We start from the raw sequence: 25,134 nt of genomic DNA on the forward strand, positions 1-25,134 counted from the left end.
ATAAACACGGCCGGAGCATTGGTCAACCCAAACGACATCACTCGGAACTCATAGTGGCCATATCTCATTCTGAAAGCTGTTTTAGGAATATCTTCTTCTCTAATTCTCACTTGAACCCAACCTCAAGTCTATTTTAGAAAACCATTTGGCACCCTGTAGCTGATCAAATAAGTCATCAATCCTTGGGAGAGGATATTTGTTCTTTATTGTCACCTTGTTCAATTGCCTATAATCGATGCACATTCGTAGGGAACCGTCTTTCTTTCTCACGAACAAGACTGGTGCTCCCCACAGTGATGAACCGGGTCTAATAAACCCCTTTTCAAGCAAATCTTTTAACTGTGCCTTTAACTATTTCAATTCTGCCAGAGCCATTCGATAGGGAGGAATAGAAATAGGCTTGGTGTCTGGCAACACATCAATGGCGAAGTCAATCTCTCTTTCTGGAGGAAGACCTGGAAGTTCATCTGGGAATACATCCGGAAACTTATTCACTACCGGAACAGATTGGAAAGTTCGTGACTTTGCTTCGGTGTCATGAACTCGGACTAGATGATAAATGTATCCTTTGGCTATCATCTTTCTTGCCTTAAGGTAGGAAATAAACCTACCTTTTGGAGTTGCATTATTACCCTTCCATTCAAGCACGGGCTCTCCTAGAAATTGGAATCGAAATATCTTCATTCGGCAATCCACATTAGCATAGCAGGAGGCCAACCAATCCATACCCATAATCACATAGAAATCTAACATTTCTAGCTCAATTAAATCAGCTTTGGTCTGGCGATTGTATATCACAAGTGCACAATTCTTATACACTTGTCTGGCTATCACAAGATCACCAATCGGAGTAGATACCTCAAAAGGTTTGATTGGCTCAGTTTTCACCCCAACACAACCAACAGCATACGGAGTAATATAAGAGAGAGTAGAACCCGAATTTATCAATGCATATACATCATGGGAAAATATGGACAATGTACCTGTAACCACATCCGGGAGGACTCAAGATCCTGTCGTCCGGCTAAAGCATACACACGGGGCTGAGTGGTACCTGAAGTAGATACTCCCCCTCTACCTCTACCTCGACCTGCTGACATCTGGGGAGTCTGCCATACCGGGCGCACTGAAGACGAACCAGCCACTGATCCTATGGGCTGATCCCCAACTCTACCACTCATCGATGGGCAATCTCGCATCATATGCCCAACCCGACCGCAGGCATAGCAGGCATCCGAACCCTGGCGACATCGTCTGGAATGTAACCTACCGCACTGGCTGCATTGCGGTACTAGGGGTCTCCTCTGGCTATAATCTCCCCCAAACTGAGAATCTGGGGCCCTCGAACTCTAACCCTGTCCTGAACTAAAGGAGCGATCAAATCTCCTACCTGTAAATCGAGGAGGTGCACTAGTCACCGACTGGACTGAGTACCTAGAATGTGTCTGCCTTGATCCCCATCTATAATCATTGCCTGTCCCCATAGATCTGGCCCTCTTGCTTTGCCTCCTATCAATATCACGATCACGCCTTTGTGGTTGCTGTCATCCCTCTAAGTTCTGGGCAAGGGCTTGTATTTGGGAAATATCAATCCCATCTTGCAACGAAGCCGTCAAACAATCCTTGAACAAATGTGGCCTCAAGCCACTCACAAACCTATGTACCCTATCTCCCATATTGGCCACCATGGTCGGGGCATATCTAGCCAATGAATTAAATTGAAGGCCATATTCCCAGGCGCTCATGTTTCCTTGCTTCAGATTTAAGAACCTATCCGCTCTAGCTCGGCGGACCTCGGGTGGAAAATAGTGACAGATGAAAGCATCTACAAATTCTTGCAACACGGGAGGAGGCGCATTTTCTATTCTTGATGCTATCCAATTATTATACCACAGTACCGCCACATCTTGGAGTATATAAGATGCCAACTCCACAGATTCGATCTCGGAGGCATGGATAATCCTCAATGTTCTCAGCATCTCGTCAATAAAACCTTGCGGGTCTTCATCCGGCTTTGACCTGAAAAACTCCGGAGGATTCAAACTCAAAAAGTCGCGGGCTCTGGTACTAGCAACCTCGTGAGACCACATAACCCACACTGCGTATCTACGAGCCTCTACTAGAGCACTAGACATACGGACGGGACAAGACCCCATCGTGCCCAAAATACATATACATATATATACACAAAAGAATGAACCAAGTAGCACCTTGGAACTATAGAGTGCTCTCAGGTCAGCTGACAGCTCCTATGAGTCTGGATCAAGATCACCTCCCTGTCTACCTATGGGCATGAACATAACGTCCAAAGAAAACGGACGTCAGTACGAACATTGTACTGAGTATGAGAGGCATAAACAATAATAATACGTTAATGAGATAAAGGAAGCATAAGAAAGGAGCAACTGTATATGACTGTTACTTATAAAAGAAATAACACATGGTGTCTTACTCATAATCATCATCATATCATATATGCATACATGTATAAGTGTATAAGCATAAGCTGCCCGTCCATATAGGTACGGTGTGATAATAATTAACCTGTGTCCAGGCCTCCCGCGTCCGGGGTATAAGCTTCCCACTTTAGTGGTGTATGTCTGCCCGTCCATATAGGCACAGTGTAATTTCATGAACATCTAATCATCATAATGCATGTATAATAGCTCAAAAATAGTTATACTTTATCGAGGTGACATAAGGTCGTGAACCCCCGATTCCATTATGGAACATTCATAAGTATTCTGCCTCACCCTGAAGGGAATAGTAAATAAGATGAGTGTATTCAATAAATGACATCATTACTTTATGGTATTCTGCCTCACCTTGAAGGAAATAATGTATGAGGTGAGTATATACAATAGATGACATCTTTAACTTTATGGTATTCTGCCTCACCCTTAAGGAAATAATATGTAAGGTGAGTGGATACAATGAAGGATATCATTGATTTAATGGTATTCTGCCTCATCTTGAAGGGAATAGTATATGAGGTGAGTGTATACAACATACAACATCATTAGCGTTATAGGAAAATCGTATCATGAACTCATAATGTATCTCTTATCTCATGTAGTTGTTCATGGACATAGACTCTTAGCTTTCCGGGATATAGAAGATTCATAGAGAAGAAGGAAAGTCATACCATAGGATTCATGCCATAGAAAGAAAGGACTAGCCTCACATACGTTTTACGTTTATCAAATCTATCGCTTGCTTGTTCTCCTTCAACGCCCACGTTTCTACCTTCAAGAGAAGTCGCGTGAACATTAGCTAATCGGTTACTTAAACGTACTTGCTAAAACTAGAGAAAATTGGGCAGCATTTCCTTTGTTTATATTACTTTTTCCATATTCTATATCAACTCTCAAACATTCATAACAATGTTCACAATATCATAGACAACCATCGTCATCCATGTATATTATCCGCAATTCATAATCTCACTCTAATTTCTCCATAATTGTGATTATAGTTCATCATCACACTTTTTCACATATAATACTTATTCCATGTTCTAAATGTCATTCATAACATATTTACAATCATAACACACCAATATTCATAATTCAATCCAAACCTACACCCAATAATGTCACTATTCACACTTTCATGACCCATTTCCTATATCTTTCTACAATTCAAGTGTTTTCAACTTTCAACACCTTAAACAACAAAGAATGATCATAAAACTCACCTTAGGTAATGGATAAACAACCCTTGAGTGGGAATTCTCTTCTTGCACAATACCCTAGCTCACTTCCTTTGAGATTTCTTGGCTTAGATAGACCCTAGTGAGCTTTATGCACTTGAGTTCTTGAGATTCATCTTTGTTTTCCTTTGTATTCTTGTAGATGAAGTTTTTGGAACCTTTTAGAGGTCTTGCGAGATGAAGAAGTGTGTGGGAAATGAAATTAATGAAGTGGGATCATATATATATAGTTTAATTTGCTCAGCCCGTCGGGACTTCCACGGACACTTGTACGGTCCGTGGAATATTGTACGGCTCGTACAACTGGTAGTGGATCACCACCAGGAAATCATCTTCTCTGGTGGGTATTCTACAGACCAGTATACGACCCGTGGAAATTTTCACGGTCCGTGGGTGTGGTCGTGGAACTCACAACTTTTCCGAAGTTATCCGCGTCGTTTCGTTTGATCTCCAATCCTTATAGAACCTTCTTAACACTTGTTTAATACATCATTAATGATCTAAACATCCCTACAACTCGTCTTCAAGACCTTACCAAACAATTCTTAACGCAGAAAGTTTGATGAAACCTTTCCTAAACCTTACTTATACTTCACTTATTCTTATCACTCCTTATTCCATCAATTCATATAGCTTCAAGATCTTAACGTACGCATTCTAAGACCACTAATTATCCGTCTTATAATCTTAAGAACTTCCTGATACCCTTAAGCTCGCAGTAGTTCACTCACTACGCGACGACATGAAATTTCCAATGTGTAACACTACTTTGATACCACTTTTGTCACGACCCAACCAGAGGGTCGCGACGGGCACTCGGTGCTAGCCCACCCGGTCACCTCTTAACATACCTTTACATTGACATCTAGGTGAGACACATATTCAATCATACATTTCTATTCATCATTCATACGAATCCCATTGGGTAACAATACCTTTATATCAACATTAGCAACTAAGCCCATATCAATGTACATAAGCCGACGAGGCTAATAAAATGATATCCAAAATATAGGCCGACAAGGCCAAACACATCTAACTATATACACATGTCTACGAGCCTCTAAGGAGAGTATGTCATATCACATAGACGGGACAGGATCCCGCTATGCCCATAAATATATACACAAAATAATAAGTACCCAAAGCTATAGCTCCGAATGAAGTGGAGCTCCGCTATGTAGTCCCTGAGTAATGTAGCTATGAATCAAGTCTGTCTCCCTGGCCACCTGCGGGCATGACGCAGCGTCCACAAATAAAATGACGTCAGTACGAAGAATGTACTGAGTATGTAAAGCATGATCAATATCAATATAGAAGCATAATAAGCGACATAAGAAATAGCATAAGATGGGAGATAGTAATATCATCGTCATAAGCACTTACTTGCCTCTTATAGGGACTTTCCATTTCTAGTGCGTGATTGTGTACATACATCCGTACCCGTATCCGTATTCATATCCGTACTCGTTTACATTCATATCCATAATCGTATTCGTATACATACTCTTATTCATATTCGTATTCATACTCATATCTATATCATATACATATTCATAGCATATACATAACATTTACATAGCATGCCCGACCACTAAGGTTCGGTGTTTCACATACCCGACCATGACTAGGCCCGGTTATCATACATACTTGGCCAACCAAGGCTCATGGTTACACATACCTGGCCCTACCAAGGCTTCAGGGTTATCGGTACCCAACTGCAGAGGTGCGCGCACGTTACGTAACTATATACATATTCTACCCAGCCTTATAAACTCGGGGTTCCATAATAGTCATACATAGGCACATATACATAATAGCTCATACGCATCTTTAGCATCATTACTATTATCATCGTTATCATCATCGTCATTACCATTATAGTCGTCATCAATGTCATTATCACTATTATCGTCATTCATTACATCTATCTTTATAGGCTTACTCGTCATATGAGGAACTTAGTACAATCGCAACATATCGAGAATCATGAGCTTAATAGCTCTGAAGATAGAATCATTTGAAGGACATCATAGACTTATAGAAGATTTAGATGATTGGCCAAAGAACCATGCCTTATGAAAGAAGGGTTAGCCTTACATACCTTCCCGTTCGACTATTCTACACTTGCACGTTCTCCTTCAATGCTCACGTTTCTACCTTCATTAGAGTTATACTATCATTAGAAAATCGACACTTAACATACATGACTAAAGCTAAAGAGAATTGGACAACATCTCCTTTATTTATACGACTTCCTCCATAGCATACATCAACTCCAAAACATCAATCATACATTCACAATATCATAACAATAGTCTTTATTTATCCACATTATCTATATTTCTCAATTCACTCCCAATCACCCATATCCATGGTCATAACACACGACTACATTCATTCATATACATTGCCTATCCCGTGCTCTTAACATCATTTATAACATATCCATATCATAACACATCAAGAATCATGACTCAATTCAAGCTATTACTCAAAATGGCACTATTTCCACATTCACGACCCATTTTTCTATATCCTTCTACAATCCAAGTGTTTCAACTTTCAAATACCTTAAACAACATGGAAATAACATAAATATTACCTTAGATGTTGTAGGAACAAGATTTGGGTGGAAATACTTCACTTGAACCAAAACCTAGTTCTCCTCCAATGGAATTTCTTGTGGTCCTCTAACCCTTGGAAGCTTTCTAACACATAAACACTTTATTTTAGTCTTTGATCTTTGTGTTCTCTTGGACTTGAGTGGAAGATGCTTAGAGAAGGGTTTTTGAGCTCTCAACACTTGTGGAATATGAAAAATGAAGTAAAAGAACCCAAGGCATCTATTTATACAAACATTGAAAATCAGCCCGTCAGGACTTCCACGAGCACTTATACTGTCCGTATAGTATTGTACGATCAGTATAAGTGGTCGTGGTTCATGAACCAGAAAACCAACTCCCTGTTGGGAGTTATACAGACACCTTATACGGACCGTATAAAGTTATACGAACCGTATAAGTGGTCGTATAACTCCATTTCTCTAAAATGGTTTCCGTCGTTTCGTTCGATCTCCAATCCTTATGGAACCTTTTTAACACTTGTATAATACTTTATTAGCCATACAATAGGCTCTATATTATCCCTTTAAAACATCACCACATAACCATTAGGTCAATCATAACAGAACCTTTCCGAACACGACTTACGTTTCGCTCTCTTCAACAAACTAAACTTCACATATTCATAGAACTTCAAAATCTTATTGTATGAACTTCAAGCTATCTAATCCTTCTCATAACCTCGTAGGGGTTTCATAATCACCTTAAGCTCACATTAACCCATCCACAAAGCAACACATACGGAATTTCTGAGGTGTAACAATATTTATGGGCATAGCGGGGTCCTGTCTCGCTTATTTGATGTGACATACTCTCCTTAGAGGCTCGTAGACATGTGTATATAGTTAGATGTGTTTGGCCTTGCCGGCCTATATTTTGGATATCATTTTGTTAGTCTCGTCGGCTTATGTACATTGATATAGGCATGGTTGCAAATGTTGATATAAAAGGTATTGTTGTCCAATGGGATTGGTATGATTGATCAATAGAAATGTATGATTTAATATGTGGCTCACCTAGATATAAATGTAAAGACATGTTAAGAGGTGCCCGAGTGGGCTAGCACCGGGTGCCCATCGCGGCCCTCCGGTTGGGTCGTGACACTAGTCTATGAAACCTCTAACATGAACATGAGTCTGCTAAACAAAACTGCTAGGACAAGGCCCCCAGCATACCTTTAATGCATAACTAATAGGTAATAGATAACTGACTAAACCCCGAAAGAGATGGGGCTCACCAATAAGCTGATACGTGTAGAGACCTGCTAAGCAGATGCGCCGTCTTTTAAATCTGTACCTACATCATGAAATGCAGGCCCTCGAGTAATAAAAAGGGAACGTCAGCACATTGAATGTAATGGTATGTAAAGCAACTGAATGAAATAACATGGGACATGGAAAAATATGATAAGAAGTGAAACTGAAAACCTGGACATGAACAGGAGCATATAAATATATATATAACATGAGTAAAATAGCTATGGGAGAGCATTAGTATGACCGACATGTAACCACCACGTTAACACGTGGCGTCTGATCTCTGCCCGATCAGCTAAGCCATCTTGTACCTTCTCAGGGTACAAGACATGAACATGGCATGAATGGATCCAAGTCCCTTAATCGAGAAAATATGAACGAATTGTCCTAAACATGGGCGGAGCGATCCTTATCCTATGGTGGCAAACATATTTTCAGGCTATTTGAGCCTTCTCGGTAATCTGTGCAACTCCCAAAAACATGAACATGAAACATAGGTGGCACTTGCTGCCTATGGTTTTCATAAATCATAACTTGCATGTACATGTATATCACTTCATAGTATTCTTGCATAAAAATGTGTAAATCATATAGAGCATTTTCTTGAAAATCAACATAATTAATTACAACTTGCATGTAAGAACCCATAGGATGCAAAGCATGGTTTTTTCATAGATTAGGAAAGATTCTCAACAACCACAAGGAATTATCAAGAACTTCAATAAAGAATAACTAACAATTTCATACATATTATAACCATGGGACATAGGCCTAGGGTTATCATGATCATAGTTAAAAATCCTACCTTTCGTAAAGCTTCATACTTTATGAAAGAAGTAGCGGGGGGGGGGGGGGGGGGGGGGGGGGAAGAACAATGATGTTCCCACACATAGATAGCAACCCTACATACCTTAATCGCTCCAAAACTTGAATTAAAGACTTGAACTTTGAAAAAGAACTCCAAAACCTAGAATCTTGATCTTTATGTGGGTTTTCTTAAAAACCCTAGGTTAGGAATGATGAATTCTTGATTATTTATCATGGGTACATGTTAGAATTAACTTGGAATGACTTAGAATGGCTTACCTTAGAGTATCTTGAGTTTGGGAGAGAAGAATTTCGTCCTTAGGGTTTGGGAGAATGAAAAATGGGAACAAAATAAGACCATACCCATTTTAAATGAGTTTTCTGCCAAAAATGGGCAATATAAGTCCTATGATGTACAACTCGTACTTTGAAGTACGTCCAACACTCCTTGGGCGTACATTGGGTGAAATTTCCAGTGAAGATTCAGCTCTGCCACCCTTCAGTTAAATGGCCATAAATCTTTGTACGATGTTTGTTTGACCTCCATAATATACCGTTGGAAAGTCATTTCAAATATCTACAATTTCGAGAAGGAAGTTTTCTCAAATTACTAACGCAAATGCTCGAAAACTATCCATGAATGAAGACTGTCTCAGATTTAGACAGATGTAGAAGGCCTTAAGGACTTCACTTTTTGGTTTGACTTCAAAACGACTACCTATCGCCTGTAATCATCCCGAAGGGATTCATATAACTAACATGTCATTATAATACCAATATTACCCATTAGGACCTAAGTCAAACTTACGGAATGTTACCGATATGGTTTAGTATGAGAGTACGAGGTGTTACAATATCTCCCCCTTGGGATCATTCGTCCTCGAATGATGGGTCGTGCTTAAGATTGGGACTGGACTTGGCTTGAATACACGAACATGAAGGAACATAACATGAAACATGGGACATGAAATGACGTCATTACATGGAAACATGAATACTGAAGCATGAGACATGAGTGCTGAATACATGACATGAGCGTGAAACATGAGACATGACATGACATGGGCCATGGAAAGTTACCTTGATAGTTCTTTGCTTGCTCTTCAAACAAAAACGGGTACTTGGATTTCATATCCTCCTCGGCTTCCCATGAAGCTTCCTCAACTTTCTGACTTCTCCATAACACTTTTACTAAGGCCATTTCCTTAGTTCTCAACTTGCGAACTTGACGATCAAGAATGGCTAAGATGATCTCCTCAAAGGTCAAACCATCCTTAACTGTTGTAGTATCAGCAGGAACAACCAACGACGGGTCTCTTACACACTTCCTTAACATGGAGACATGAAACACTGGATGTACAACAACCAACTCTTGTGGCAACTCAAGTTCATAAGCTACTAGACTGACCTTTCGCAGAATTCTGTAAGGTCTAATATATTTGGGACTGAGTTTGTCTTTCTTGCCAAATCTCGTAACACCCTTCATGGGTGAGACTTTAAGGAACACCCAATCATCAACTTGGAATTCTAAGTCCCTTCGCCTCACGACTGTGTAAGACTTCTGGCGACTCTGAGCCGTTTTCAAACACTCTTGAATTAACTTGACTTTCCCCATAGCCTGATAAACCAAATCCAGCCCTAACAATTCTACTTCACTAACTTCAAACCAACCAATCGGTGACCTACACGTTTTCCCATACAGAGCTTCAAACGGTGCCATCCCAATGCTAGCATGATAATTGTTATTATAAGAAAACTCAATGAGAGGTAAACGATCATCCCAATTACCTTTAAAATCTAGGATACATGCTCTCAACATGTCCTCAAAAGTCTGTATAACACGTTCTGCCTTGCCATCTGTCTGCGGATGAAAAATCGTGATGAGGTTCAACTTGGTACCCAATCCTTTCTGAAAGGATTTCTAGAAGTTCGCTATGAACTGATCACCACAATATAAAATAATGGACATTGGGGTCCCATGCATTCTGACAAGTTCATTAACATATAACTTGGCGTAATCTTCTGCTGAATCTGTGGTCTTGACTAGCAAAAAGTGCGCCGACTTAGTAAGCCAGTCAATGATCACCCAAATAGAGTCACGTCTCCAAGTTGAACGAGGTAGACCTGATACAAAGTCCATATTGATCATTTCCCATTTCCAGACAGGAATATCAATATTCTGAGCCAAGCCACCAGGCCTCTGGTGTTCGGCTTTCACTTACTGACAATTCGGACACTTATCTACAAAATCTGCTACATTCTTCTTCATATCATTCCACTAATAAATCTCCTTAAGATCATGGTACATCTTAGTGGAACCTGGGTGAATGGAATACCTGGAATTGTGAGCTTCTGATATGATTCGCTCTCTGAGCCTATCTACATCTGGAACACGTAATCTACCTCGGTACCTCAAGGTACCATCATCTCACCCTTGTTCAAAAGTCGTTGTCTTATGCTTGTGAATCTCCTCCTTCAGTTGCAAAAAGTAGGGATCCGTATATTGTTTCTCTTTAACTTCAATGACTAAGGACGAAAGAGCTCTATTTTGAACAACCATGCCGCCATCCTCAGAGTCCAAAAGTCGAACTCCAAGACTGGCCAAACGATAAACTTCCTTGGTCATAACTCTCTTATCTGCATCAACGTGGGCTAAAATCCCCATGGAATGCCAACTAAGAGCATCGGCTACAACATTCGCTTTCCTCGGATGATAGAGAATATCCACATCATAATCCTTAAGCAATTCGAGCCATCTCCTCTGCCTAAGATTCAGCTTCCTTTGCTTGAAGATATACTGCAGGCTTTTATGATCTGTGAAAATATCAACATGCACTCCATACAAATAATGACGCCATAACTTAAGTGCAAAAACTACAACTGCCAACTCTAAGTCATGAGATCATATAGTTCTTTTCATAAGTCTTAAGCTGTCTAGACGCATAAGCAACAACCCTACCATGCTGTATTAAGACACATCCAAGACCAACTACTGAAGCATCACAATAAACCACGAACCTTTCGGTTCCTTCTAGTAGCATCAAAACTGGAGCAGAAGTTAATCTCTTCTTCAACTCTTCAAAGCTTCGCTCATAAGCATCTGACCATTGAAACTTAACATTTTTCTGAGTCAACTTAGTCAACGGAGCAGAAATAGAAGAAAATTCATCCACAAATAACCCGTCAGGCCCAAGAAACTTCTTATATCAGAAACTGAGGTGGGTCTGGGCCAATTCTTTATAGCATCAATCTTCTGGGAATCAACTTTAACACCTTCATCTGAGATCACATGGCCTAAGAATGCTACTGACTTAAGCCAAAACTCACACTTTGAGAATTTTGCAAAAAGCTCGCGATCTTTAAGAGTCTGCAACACTATTCTGAGATGTTTTGCATGATCAGCCTCACTACGGGAATACACCAAAATATCATCAATGAAGACAATGACGAATAAATCGAGATAAGACTTGAAGACTGTTCATAAGATCCATGAAAGCAGTTGGCGCATTTGTAAACCCAAATGACATAACGAGAAATTCAAAATGGCCATAACGGGTTCTGAAAGCGGTCTTCGGGATATCAACTTCCTTAACCTTTAATTGATGGCAGCCTGATCTGAAGTCAATCTTGGAATAACATTGGGCAACCTGAAGTTGATCAAATAAGTCACCTATTCTGGGAAGAGGGTACCTGTTCTTAATGGTGACTTTGTTCAACTGGCGATAGTCAATACATATGCGTAAGGAACTGTCTTTCTTTCGGACAAATAAGACTGGCGCACCCCAAAGTGAAACACTGGGCCTAATAAATCCCTTGTCAAGAAGATCTTTCAACTGGGCTTTTAAGTCTTTTAAATCTACTGGAGCCATTCTATATGGCGGAATAGATATCAGCTGAGTGTCGGGAAGTAGATTAATTTCAAAGTCAATCTCCTTGTTAGGAGGGACTCCGGGAAGATCTTTTAGGAAGACTTCTGGGAATTCATTTACAACTGGAACGGACTGAAGAGTTGGAGTCTGGACATCTGAATCCCTGACTCGAACTTAGTGGTAGATATAACCCTTGGAAATCATTTTTCTGGCTTTTAGGTAAGAAATAATCTACCCCTGGGTACTACTGAATTACCCTCCCATTATATGACTGGCTCATTAGGGAACTCGAATCTTACAATATACCGTGGCATAACATGAAGCCAACCAATCCATACCCATGATTACATCAAAGTCTACCATCTCTAACTCTGCTAAGTCAGCTATGGTTCTGCAGTGATGGAGTAAAACTGGGCAACCTCTATAAATACGCCTAGCTATGACTGACTCGCCCACTGGGGTGGACACGTCAAAAGGTTCATGCAATTTTTCTGGTTCAAACCCAAATTTCTTAGCAACAAATGGGGTTACTTATGATAAGGTGGATGTTGGGTCAATAAGGGCATAAATATCGAATGTGATGACTGTTAATGTACCTGTGACCACATCTGCACGAGCTTCTGTATCTTGACGACCTGTCAATGCATATAAATGGTTTCGTCCTCCACCTGTGTTTCCAAACTTAGCTGCATTGTGCCGCTGCTGAGCCTAATTGTTATGAGGGACTGCTGAATTCGTGGACTGTGCCACATTACCTCCGGTACATTGCCTAGCTGACGGATAATCTCTCTTAAAATTGTTACACCTTGGAAAATTCCCCGTTGATACACACCTAAACTAACGAAAGGCACCAAGTATATGGTATGGAAATAAGTGAGAAATGACATTTGATGACCCTAATTGAGATTTTCAAAGACATTCGAAGTAAGAGGAGAAAGTTTGTCAAGAGAGGGCAAGGCATGCGATGTGTATCGGAAAGGATTTATGAGTAATAAGTTAATGATGATTTAATAGTGTCTTGGAGAAGAATTATAACGTCTCTTAGATCGTTAATGAGGTATTACACAAGTATCAAGAAGGTTCCATAAGGATTGGAGATCAAACGAAGTGACGCGAACAAAATCGGAGAGAGATAGATTATACGACCAATTATACGGTCCGTATAATATTACACGGTCCGTATGATGGTCCGCAGAATCATCACAATGAAGGTCCCTCAATAATGGGATTATACGAACCGTATAATGTGTCGTATAATGGTCACAGAAGCGAGATGTTGATGGGGTGATTTCACGGTCACTTATACGGACCGTATAAGTTTATATGGACCTTATAAGTGTTCGTATATTTTCCCGATGGGTCAGATTTTAAGTTTTAAATAAGAGGACCCAAGTTTATTATTTTCATTTCCCATCTTCTCATTCCTTCTCCATGACTCAAGAATCCTCTAGAAAGCTCTCCACTTTTCATCCACGAGAACCCAAGAGAGATTGGTGATCAACTTCATTAAACCAACAAAATCAAGTGTATGAAACACATTAGATATCATCCAAGTCAAGAAATTCCAAAGGAAATTAACTAGGGTTTTGGTGCAAGAGAAGTATTTCCACTCAAGGCTTATTCCTACACTATCTAAGGTAAGTTTTATGATCTTTTCATGTTGTTTAAGGTAATGAGAGGTTGAAAGACTTAGATTATGCAAGGAGATACAAAATGGGTCACAAAGATAGGAATAACGATATTTTAAGTAGTGGTTTGGGATGAGTCATGAATATTGATATGTTGTGAATGTAAGTATGCTATAAGTGACATTTAGAATATGGGATAAGTATTACATGTGAGGAAACACAATAGTGAACTATGACCATGATTATCGAGGAATTGAAGTGAAATTGTGAAATGTGGATAATGTAGATGAATGATGATTGTTGCCTATAATATTGTGAATGTTGTTATGGATGTTTGGGAGTTGATATGGAATATGGGGAAAGTTGTATAAACAAAGGAAATGCTTTCCAATTTTCTCTAGCTTTAGTAAGCACGTTCTTATAATCGTTTAGCTAATGTTAATACGAACTCCCTTGAAGGTAAATACGTGAGCATTGAAGGAGAACAATCAAGCGGTAGAATAGCTAAAGGAAAAGGTATGTAAGGCTAGTTCTTTCTTTCTAAGACATGATTTTCCCTCCTTCTCCATGGATTTCCTACATTCCGGAAGACTAAGAGTCTATGTTCATGAATAGCCATATGAGTTAAAGATAAGAGATATTATGAACATGATGATGATGAGCTTAAGTCCAAAGATTCTAGAGTTCACAATATGATGTTTCTACAAAGCTAATGATGTTAACTACGATCCATTGATGTTGTTTATTGTATACACTCACCTTATATGCTAATTCCTTCAAGGTGAGGCAGAGTGCTTATGAATGCTCCATAATGGAATCGGGGATTCACGACCTTATGTCACCCCGATAAAGTATAGTTGTCTTTGAGTTCTATGCATGCATTATGACGAGTACATGATGATGATCTTACACCGCGCCTATATGGCTGGGAAACACCGCTATGGCGGGCAGCGTATACACCATGTCTAGATGGCATGGGCAGACACCACTAGTGGACAGCATGAGATGGTACCCCGGACGCGGGAGGCCTAGACGCGGGATAATGATTATCACATTGTACCTATATGGTCGGGCAGCTTATACATATATGCATACATGATATGATAATGATTATGGAGTAAGCCAGCATACATTATTTCTTTTAAATTGATAGTCAGTTACAGTTTGCTCCTCATTTGATGCTTCCTTATTTCATTAAGGTATTATTATTGTTGATGCCTTACATACTCAGTACAATGTTTGTACTGACGTCTGTTTTCTTTAGACGCTATGTTCATGCCCACAGGTAGGCAGGGAGGTGATCCAGACTCATAGGAGCTACTAGCAGACTTTGAGAGCACCTCATTATTCCGGAGGTGCCATTGATTTATTCTTTTGTGTATATATATATGTTTTGGGCATGACGGGGTCGTGTCCCGTCCATATGTCTAGTACTCTAGTAGTGACTCGTAGATACGTATGTGTGGGTAGTATGGTCTCACGATTTCCTATATATTTTGTATATATATTATTTTGATAGCCGAAGGGATTATGTACATAAGGTAAATATGTTTCAAGTGAAAAATGGTTTTCCTATGATTTGAGTATAAGATTAATAAATGGACGCTTGATGTGTACGATGGGTAATGGTATACAGGGTGCTCGGTGGTTAGCCCCTGGTACCCGTCATGGCCCCTAGTCGGGTCGTGACAAAAGTGGTATCAGAGCAGCTCAGTCCTAGGAAGTGTCTACGAGCCGTGTCTAGTAGAGTCTTGTTTATGGTGTGTTGAGCGCCACACTAATAAACAGGAGGCTACAGGGCATTTTGGAAAAACGACCATTCTTCATCTTAAATGATCGTGCGAAAGAGCTGTGTTATAAGATTATCTCCTCCTTAATAGTGTGTTATGATTTCAGAAATGCCGCCAAAGGGAAAAGCTACAGCTGCCCAGAAGGGCAAGACTACGATGAAAAGGCGGGTAGAAAGAGAGCCGCCAATGAATGTAGAAGAGGGCGAATCACAAAATGAGGCTCTATCTAATACTTCTCCCACTCTGCCTATTATAGAAGAACAGGAAGGGGCATCAGCTCCAGCTCCTATACCTCCAGTTCCTCCACCGGCTACTTCGGGTCAACAAGTGACTGAGGCTATTCATCTATTGACGCAATTAGTTGCCGCCTAGGCACAACAGTAGAATGCGGGTCCAAGTGATTGGGAAGCTATTAAGAGAGCCCGTGATTTCATGAGTTTGAATCCTCCGGAGTTTTTCGGGCCAAAGCCGAATGAAGACCCGCAAAGTTTTATTGATGAAATGTTGAGAACATTGAAGATTATTCATGCCTCCGAAACCGAATCTGTGGAATTGGCATCTTATAGACTCTGAGATGTGGCAGTATTATGGTACAATAATTGGATATCATCAAGAAGAGAGAATGCGCCTTCTCCCGTTTGGCAAGAATTTATAAATGCCTTCATCAACCACTATTTGCCACCCGAGGTCCGCCGAGCTAGAGAGGATAGATTTTTAAATTTGAAACAAGGAAATATGATTGCTCGGGAGTATAGCCTTCAGTTTAATTCATTGGCTAGATATGCCCCGACTATGGTGGCCGACATGGGGGATAGAGTGCACAGATTCGTGAGTGGATTAGGGCCACATTTGTTCAAGGACTGCTTGACGGCTTCGTTGCAAGATGGAATGGATATTTCCCGCATTCAAGTCCATGCCCAGAATTTAAAAGGACAACAACATCCGCAAAGGGGTGATCGTGATATTGATAGAGGGCAAAGCAAGAGGGCCAGATCATGGGGGCAGGTAGTGATTATAGAGGGGGATCAAGGCAGGCATATTCTAGACACTCAGGCCAGTCGGCGACTAGTGCACCTCCACGATTTGCAGGTAGGAGATTTGATCGCTCCTTTCCTTCAGGACAGGGTCAGAGTTCGAGAGCTTCAGGTTCTCAGTTTGGGGGAGATTTTAGCCAGAGGAGACTCCCAGTACCGCGATGCAGCCAGTGCGGTAGATTACATTCCAGACAGTGTCGCAAAGGTTCAGATGCTTGTTATGCCTGTGGCCAAGTTGGGCACATGATACGAGATTGCCCATCGATGAGTGGTAGAGTTGGAGTCCAGCCCACAGGATCAGCGGCTGGTTCTTCTTCAGTGCGCTCGGTAGGGTAGATTCCTCAGATTCCAGCAGGTCGAGGTAGAGGCAGAGGAGGAGCATCTACTTCAGGTGCCACTCAGCCCCGTATGTATGCTTTAGCCGAACGATAGGATCTTGAGTCCTCCCCGGATGTGGTTACAGGTATATTATCCGTATTTTCCCATGATGTGTATGCATTGATAGATCCGGGTTCTACCCTATCTTATATTACTCCGTATGTTGTCGGTCGTATTGGAGTGAAACCCGAGCCAACTAAACCTTTTAAGGTATCCACTCCGGTTGGTGATCCCGTGATAGCTAGACAAGTGTGCAAAAATTGTGTAATTGTGATATGCGACCACCAGAATAAAGCTGATATAGTTGAGCTGGAAATGTTAGATTTCGACGTGATTATGGGTATGGATTGGTTGACCTTATGTTATGCTAATGTTGATTGTCGAATGAAAGTAGTTCGATTTCAATTTCCGGGAGATCCCGTGGTTGAATTGAAGGGTAATACAGCATCTCCAAGAGGTAGGTTTATTTCCTACCTTAAGGCAAGAAAGATGATAGCTAAGGGCTATATTTATCACTTAGTCCGAGTTCATAACACCGAAGCAAAGTCGCCAACTTTCTAATCCGTTCCGGTAGTGAATGAATTTTCGGATGTATTTCTAGATGAACTTACACGCCTTCCTCCGGAAAGAGAGATTGATTTCGCTATTGATGTGTTGCCGGATACCCAGCCTATTTCTATTCCTCCTTACCAAATGGCTCTGGCAGAATTGAAAGAATTAAAGGCATAGTTGAAAGATTTGCTTGAGAAGGGGTTTATTAGACCCAGTTCATCACTGTGGGGAGCACCAGTCCTATTCGTGAGAAAGAAAGATGGTTCTTTATGGATGTGTATCGATTATATGAAGTTGAATAAGGCGACGATAAAGAACCAATATCCTATTCCTAGAATTGATGATTTATTTGATCAACTACAGGGTGCCAAGTGGTTTTCCAAAATAGACTTGAGGTCAGGTTATCACCAAGTGAGAGTTAAAGAGGAAGATATTCCCAAAACAGCTTTTAGAACGAGATATGGCCATTATGAATTCCGGGTGATGTCGTTTGGGTTAACTAATGCTCCGGCAGTGTTCATGAATTTGATGAATAATGTATTCAGGCCTCTCTTGGATCTATTCGTAATAGTATTCATTGATGATATCCTGGTATACTCTCGCACCGAATCAAAACATGCAGATCATTTACGTATTGTTCTTGGAATTCTTCGAACCCGAGAATTGTATGCAAAATTTTCAAAGTGCGAGTTTTGGCTGAATTCTGTGACATTTTTGGGTCATGTTATTTCAAATGATGGCATTCGAGTTGATACTCAGAAAATTGAAGTTGTGAAGACTTGGCCAAGGCCGACGACGCCTACAGAAGTCCGTAGTTTTCTGGGATTGGCAGGGTACTATAGAAGGTTCGTCGAAGGATTTTCCTATATTTCTGCCCCATTGACAAAGCTAACCCAGAAGTCAACTAAATTTCAGTGGAATGATGCTTGTGAGCGTAGCTATCAGGAATTGAAGTATAGGTTAACTTCAACTCTGGTCTTAACACTCCCAGAAGGGCCAGATGGTTATGTTATATATTGTGATGCTTCCGGTATTAGGTTAGGATGTGTGTTAATGCAACACATTAAAGTCATCGCTTATGCTTCGAGAAGCTTCAAGAGTCTTCAATACATTTTCAAACAGAGGGAGTTGAATTTGTGGCAGAGACGGTGGTTAGAATTATTGAAAGATTATGATGTGAGTATTTTATATCACCCCGGAAAGGAAAATGTAGTAGCTGATGCGCTTAGCCGCCGATCAATGGGCAGCCTATGTGAAGTCTTTTCGGAGAAGAAAGAATTAATTCATGAGCTCCACCAACTAGCTAATCTTGGAGTACGTTTAATTGATTCAGGTAGTGCAGGAATTAGTATTAATAATCCCACAGTTTCGTCCCTGAATATGGAAGTAAAAGAGCGTCAATATGAAGATCCTCAGTTGAGCCATTATAGAGACACATTTCGTGAAAAAAAGAAGCCTCCATTTGAAATTTCTATGGATGGAATTCTTAGATACCGAGGCAGGCTATGTGTTCCGAATCGAAGAAGCTCATTATTCTCGGTATTCTATTCACGCAGGTGCAACGAAGATGTATCATGATCTCAAGTTAATATATTGGTGGGATGCCATAAATAAAGACATAGCAGAATTTGTAGCTCAATGTCCAAATTGCCAGCAGGTGAAAGTCGAACATCAAAAGCCAGGAGGATTATTGCAGTCAATGGAAATCCCTACTTGGAAATGGGAAGTAATCAATATGGATTTTATTGTGGGATTACCTCATTCCCGAAGCAAGTATAATTCTATATGGGTGATTGTGGATAGATTGACGAAAGCAACTCATTTTCTTCCTGTTAAAACCAGATATTCAGCAGAAGATTATGCAAGGTTGTATCTCAAGGAGATTGTACGACTCCATGGTATTCCGATATCTATTATCACAGATAGAGGAGCACAATTTACAGCCAAGTTCTGGAAATCTTTTCAAGAAGGTCTAGGTACTCAAGTAAAGCTTAGCACGGCCTTTCATCCGCAGAGTGATGGGCAAGCCGAACGTACCATTCAGACCTTGGAGGATATGCTAAGAGAATTGTTCTACATTTTGGTGGTAGTTGGGATGACCACTAACCTCTAATCGAGTTTGCATACAACAATAGCTACCATTCCAGCATCCAAATGGCTCCGTATGAAGCTCTATATGGAAGGAAGTGTAGGTCCCCAATTGGATGGTTTGAAATAGGAGAAGTACAGTTAATAGGCCCTGAGTTAATTCAACAAGCAGTAGAAAAAGTCAAGGTGATCCGAGATCGATTATTGACAGCCCAAAGTCGCCAAAAATCTTATCCGGACAACCGCCGGCGAGACTTAGAATTTCAAGTTGATGATTCGGTATTCTTAAAGGTGTCACCAATGAAAGGAGTGATTAGATTTGGTAAGAAAAGGAAGTTAATTCCTCGATACATTGGACCCTATAAGATTATCCACAAGGTGGGTCAAGTAGCTTATGAATTGGACTTGCCTCTAGAACTTGAATTAGTCCATCCAGTTTTCCATGTCTCAATGCTCCGCAAGTTTGTTAGAGATCCTACGAGGATTGTCCCAGTAGATGATATTCAAGTGACAGAAAAGTTAGTCTATGATGAAGTTCCCATTGCTATATTAGACAGGCAAGTACGGAGACTTCGAAATAAGGAAGTGGCCTCAGTTAAGGTCTTATGGCGAAATAACAATCGAGAAGAAATGACTTGGGAAGCAGAAAAGAGTATGAAATCCAAATACCCGCACTTATTTCAACCCCCGGAAGAGAGCCAAGATGCAACACCAAGATTATGAGGTATGTATGTTTTCATTTTATGCATATGGGTTGTGTGTGGCCAACTTATATTGCTATTGTGTTGTGGCCCTGTAAGGCAATGTTATGTGGGCTGTTGTGACAGGATGGTAGTGCCATATTATAGGGGAAACTTTGGCGAAATTTTCGTAGAATTCTCGAGTGCTTAACATTCGAGGACGAATGTTCCAAAAGGGGGAAGAATGTTACACCCCGGAAAACTCCCCGTTGATGCACACCTAAAATAACAAAAGGCACGAAGTATACGGTATCGCAATAAGTGAGAAATGACATTTGATGACCCTAATTGATATTTTCAAAGACATTCGGAGTAATAGAAGAAAGTTTGTCAAGAGAGGGCAAGGCATACGATGTGTATCGGAAAGGATTTATGAGTAATAAGTTTATGATGATTTAATAGTGTCTTGGAGAAGAATTATAACGTCCCTTAGATCATCAATGAGGTATTACACAAGTATCAAGAAGGTTCCATAAGGATTGGAGATTAAACGAAGTGACGAGAACAAAATCGGAGAGAGATAGATTATACGACCAATTATACGGTCCGTATAATGGTCCGCAAAATCGTCACAGTGAAGGTCCTCACTAATGGGATTATACGGTCACTTATACGGACCGTATAAAATTATACGAACCGTATAATGTGCCGTATAATGGTCACAGAAGCGAGATGTTGATGGGGTGATTTCATGGTCACTTATACGGATCATATAAGTTTATATGGACCGTATAAGTGTCCGTATATTTTCCCGACGGGTCAGATTTTAAGTTTTAAATAAGAGGACCCAAGTTCATTATTTTCATTTCCCATCTTCTCATTCCTTCTCCATGACTCAAGAACCCTCTAGAAAGCTCTCCACTCTTCATCCAAAAGAACCCAAGAGAGATTGGTGATCAACTTCATTAAACCAACAAAATCAAGTGTATGAAACACATTAGAGATCATCCAAGTCAAGAAATTCCAAAGGAAATTAACTAGGGTTTTGGTGCAAGAGAAGTATTTCCACTCAAGGCTTATTCCTACACTATCTAAGGTAATTTTTATGATTTTTTCATGTTGTTTAAGTTAATGAGAGGTTGAAAGACTTAGATTATGGAAGGAGATAGAAAATGGGTCACAAAGATAGGAATAATGAGATTTTGAGTAGTAGTTGGGGATGAGCCATGAATATTGATATGTTGTGAATTTAAGTATGCTATAAGTGACATTTAGAATATGGGATAAGTATTATATGTGAGAAAACGCAATAGTGAACTATGACCATGATTATCGAGGAATTGAAGTGAAATTGTGAAATGTGGATAATGTAGATGAATGATGACTGTTGCCTATAATATTGTGAATGTTGTTATGGATGTTTGGGAGTTGATATGGAATATGGGGAAAGTTGTATAAACAAAGGAAATGCTTTCCAATTTTCTCTAGCTTTAGTAAGAACGTTCTTATAATCGTTTAGCTAATGTTGATACGAACTCCCTTGAAGATAAATACGTGAGCATTGAAGGAGAACAATCAAGCTGTAGAATAGCTAAAGGAAAAGGTATGTGAGGCTAGTCCTTTCTTTCTAAAGCATGAATCTTATGGCATGATTTTCCCTCCTTCTCCATGGATTTCCTACATTCCGGAAGACTAAGAGTCTATGTTCATGAATAGCCATATGAGTTAAAGATAAGAGATATTATGAACATGATGATGATGAGCTTAAGTCCAAAGATTCTAGAGTTCACGATATGATGTTTCTACAAAGCTAATGATGTTAACTACGATCCATTGATGTTGTTTATTGTATACACTCACCTTATATGATAATTCCTTCAAGGTGAGGCAGAATGCTTATGAATGCTCCATAATGGAATCGGGGGTTCACGACCTTATGTCACCCCGATAAAGTATAGTTGTCTTTGAGTTCTATGCATGCATTATGACGAGTACATGATGATGATATTACACCGTGCCTATATGGCCGGGCAGACACTGCTAAGGCGGGTAACGTATACACCATGTCTAGATGGCATTGGCAGACACCACTAGTGGGCAGCATGAGATGGTACCCCGGACGCGAGGGGCCTGGACGCGGGCTAATGATTATCACACCGTACCTATATGTTTGGGCAGCTTATACATATATGCATACATGATATGATGATGATTATTGAGTAAGCTAGCATGCATTATCCTCATTTGATGCTTCTTTATTTCATTGAGGTATTATTGTTGTTGATGCCTTACATACTCAGTACAATGTTCGTACTAACGTCCGTTTTCTTTGGACGCTGTGTTCATGCCCACAGGTAGGTAGGGAGGAGATCCAGACTCGTAAGAGCTACTAGCAGACTTTGAGAGCACCCCATTATTTCGGAGGTGCCTTTGACTTATTCTTTTGTGTATATATATGTTTTGGGCATGACGGGGTCGTGTCCCATCCATATGTCTAGTACTCTAGTAGAGGCTCATAGATAGGTATGTGTCGGTAGTATAGTCTCACGATTTCCTATATATTTTGTATATATATTATTTTGATAGCCGAATGGATTATGTACATAAGGTAAATATGTTTCAAGTGAAAATGGCTTTGCTATGATTTGAGTATAAGATTAATAAATGGACGCTTGATGTGTACGATGGGTAATGGTATGAGCAGTGCTCGGTGGTTAGCCCCGGGTACCCGTCATGGCCCCTAGTCGGGTCGTGAAAAAAATGACCCCTCTGGCCACAACCATAGCATATATCCTTGCCCATATGACACTCACCTGAGTGTCTCTTATTATAATTGCCGCATATCAGATTGTTGTAAGTCGACTGGCCCACACTAGCCTAAGAGTAAGAACTTGATGGCTTCAAATTCTGCTTCTTACCATTACGGAACTTGGGAACTGGGGCACTTGCTGTGGAAGGAGCAGGTCTTGTTTACTTGTTCTTAAAGAACTTTTTGTTTCCGTTCCCGCTGAATTGACCTGTAGATTTGGCCCTCTTGTTGAATTCTCTATCTTTCTCTTTCTACAGGGCTTCCTCTTCCTTTAGCCTCGTCTCATTTCCTTGTACAAAAGCAACCATTTTGGAGATAGTCATCCCTCCGTTGTGTACAGCAATATTGGTTCTATCGTATAAATGGGGATCAAGACCACCAACAAACCTCCTCACTCTTGCCCTCATGTATGGTATCATAAGTGGAGCATGCTTAGCCAAACTAACACATTCCAAATAGTAGTCCTGAACTGACCTTCCATTCTGCTTAAGCTTTAGGAATTGCTCAGCTTTAGCTTCTCTAACTTCTATTGGAATGAAGTGGCCTAGGAATGCGCTTGCAAACTCATCCCATATAGCATCAGGTGCATCCTCACCTCGGGATAATTCCCAAGATTCATACCAATTGTTAGCAATGCTCTGCAGCTGATGAGCTCCAAAAGTAGTTGCTTCAGTTTCCGTAACTGTCATAATCCTGAAGATTTTCTGACGAGCATCAATGCAGTCCTGAGGGTCCTCGTCTTTCTTTGTCCTCGTGAAGATTCATCCTGAGAAATTCTTTAGTCCTAGAAGACTCTCCATTATTCCCCGAACTTGAGCCAGATTCCTAACGTTGGGCCTGAGCTGCTATCAGTTGTGTGAGCATGTTGATAGCACTCCTAACATCCCCATCTGAATCACTAGGAGGTGTAACTGTAGGAGCGGTTGGGGCTGTTGTCTGAGTCGGAATAGTCTCTTCATGAGCAACACATCTATATCATCATCAATAACAATGCCCATATCCATATATACAAGCCGACGAGGCTATCAAAATGATATACAAAATGTAAGCCGATAAGGCTACAATATTTCTAACCATACACAATTGTCTACGAGCCTCAAAGAAGAGTATGTCACATCATATAGACGGGACAGGACCCCGCCATGCCCATAGGTATGTACACAAAAGAATAAATACCAAAAGTTATAGCTCCGGAAGAAATGGAGCTCTTTTATATAGTCCCTGAATAAGAATCTACGGATCAAGCCTGTCTCCCTGTCCACCTGCGGGCATGACGCAGCGTCCACAAACAAAAGGACGTCAGTACAAATAATATACTGAGTATGTAAAGCATAATCAACATCATAACAGGAGCATAAGGGACAGCATAAGAAATAGCATAAGATGGGAGAATCAGGGGATAGTAGCCATCATCGTAATTACTTACCTGTCTTTCATAGGGACCTTCACTTCTAGTGCGTGCTTGTGTACATACATATATACATATACAAATATCCATATCCGTATTTATATACACATTCGCATCCATAGCATACCTGACCATGAAGGTTCGGTGGTTTCACATACCCGACCATGACAAGGCTCGGTGTCGTACATACCTAGCCCTACCAAAGCTCAGTGTTATCCGTACCCAACTGCAGTGGTGTGCACGCGATAGGTATCATACCCGGCCATATGAGCCCGGTGTTACATAATGGTCATACATACTTAAATCTATATACGTAGGAGTTCATGAGTATCATCGTCATCATTGACATCATCATTTTCGTTATATCTATCCTTTGAGGATCAACTATCATATAAAAGAGACAATAGAATCGTGAACGTATCGAGAATCGTAAGCTTTGGCAATCTTAGAGATAGAGTCATTTGGAAGACATTATGGAGCTCATGAAAGGATACATATA

This window comes from Lycium barbarum, chromosome 9, assembly GCF_019175385.1.
Source record: "Lycium barbarum isolate Lr01 chromosome 9, ASM1917538v2, whole genome shotgun sequence".
NCBI lineage: Eukaryota > Viridiplantae > Streptophyta > Magnoliopsida > Solanales > Solanaceae > Lycium > Lycium barbarum.